The sequence below is a fragment of the Arachis hypogaea genome, chromosome 10 (assembly GCF_003086295.3).
Source record: "Arachis hypogaea cultivar Tifrunner chromosome 10, arahy.Tifrunner.gnm2.J5K5, whole genome shotgun sequence".
Taxonomy (NCBI): Eukaryota; Viridiplantae; Streptophyta; class Magnoliopsida; order Fabales; family Fabaceae; genus Arachis; species Arachis hypogaea.
Window position 1 is genome coordinate 23,776,451 of NC_092045.1, and position 1,957 is coordinate 23,778,407.

Consider the following 1,957-nt stretch of genomic DNA (forward strand, 5'->3'; position numbering starts at 1 on the left):
TACCTTCTTCCTATGTTGAAGATGACTTAATATGATTAGCTCTTGTTAATCATTGTATGATAATTAATGACTAGGATAGAAAGCCTATATTCTCAATCATTGCCATGAATGTCTCTCTTTATTACTTGATTTCTTTAGTTGCTTGCTTTACTTTTGTTGCCTTTTTAATTTCTTGTTTTATTAATCCAACTCCCTTTTTGACCTCATAACCAATAATTAGGCATTCGATTACAATTCCTAGGGAGAACAACTCAGGACTAATACTCTCGGTTATCTTTATTGAGTTGGACTTGTGACAACCAAAAATTAAACTTTGATTGAGCATTACTTGTTGGTTTGGAACTATACTTGCAACGAAGTTATTTCCGCTAACCGAGAAGAAATTCTTAACCAACAGGTTTTGCTCTATCACCTTTCTTCGTTGTTGCACAAAATTCTGCCAAATTCACCTAAATTTCACCTGAAATCATAAAAATACCAAAACAACTCAAATTAGCATCCAAAGAGGATTTTTGCACTAAAATATAATAAAACTTAATAAAATATAATAAAAAACAACTAGAAATAAAGGAAAAAAGGGGTATAAGATTCTCACGCATCACAACACCAAACTTAAACTGTTGCTTATCCTCAAGTAACCAAAATAATATAGGACCAAGAAGAGAAAATGTCTGAGACTCGAGTGTTCTTTTAAGCTCAGATCTAGTTACTGAATGGGGCTAATGACACTCCAATTTTGAATAGGTTTGGCATCTCACTATCCTTTGAAGTTTAGAAATATTGACCTGCTTCAGAACTAGAACTCGGATGATATTATAGATTCTCTTCTTTAGACTATAATTGATTCTTGAACATAGCTTTTTCTTTTTCTTGTTGCTTTGCACCTTTGAGCCTAGCCGTGACTCTAAGTGTTTTGTTTTCAAGATTAACTTGATACATAAACACCACAAGCACTTAACTGGAAGAACCTTTTGGGTTTGAATTTTTCTTTTTCTTTTCTCCCAAATAGTAGTGCTCAGAGCCTTAGGCACACTCTGCAATAGTAATGGGTCACGACTTTAAGTGTTCAATCTCAAGGGTTACTTGACACTTTCACACCACAAGCATATGGCTAGGGAAAACCACTATTTTGAGCTTTAGATCAGTTTTGACCCTCCTATTCATTGATGCTCAAAGCCTTGGACCTCTTCTTTGGATTTTTCTTTTCTTTCCAAATATTTTTTGCTGTTTCTTTTGCTTTAAAAATCAATCTTTTTCTTATTTCAGATAATCCATAATACTTCTCTAAGTTTCTGTTCCTCAAGAACCAATATACTCAACTCTAATATCAAATATGCACAGTTAATTCATACATTCAGAAGTAGAGATAGTACCACCACATCTAGGTAACTAGAACAACTCAATATATAACTCAAATCTCATTCATTTGACTACTTCCTTTTTAAAATATTTTTCTTTTAAGCTTAGTGGGCAGTACATGAGACATCAATAAACTACTAAAGCAAAAAATCCTAAGAGTGGTCATGCATGGCTAGAAAGGAAAATAGAAAATAGAATGAAATACTGAAAAATAGAAAAAAAGGGAGAATGAAACTCAACCACCTCAATGGTAGTGGCTACTCAGGCTGTGCTCTTCTGTGAAGATGATTCACCTCCCTTTGTTGCCATTGATGATAATATAAATTGAGAGCTCGCTCTGCAACACCAAACTTAAAAAGTTTGCTTGTCTCCAAGCAAAGAAAACTTGGTCCCTTTTTGGCGTTAAACGCCAGGACTGTTTGCCTCCTTCCTGGCGTTAAACGCCCAGCCTGGCGTTTAACGCCGGAGCCTTCTTGCTCCAGGGTGTTCTGCTCTCTATTCTGAGTTCTTCTATCCCTGTTCTAAGCACTGTGTATGATCACAAACATTAGAAAATCTAGGAAAACTATGAAAATCAATGAGAAATAAAAATTTACTA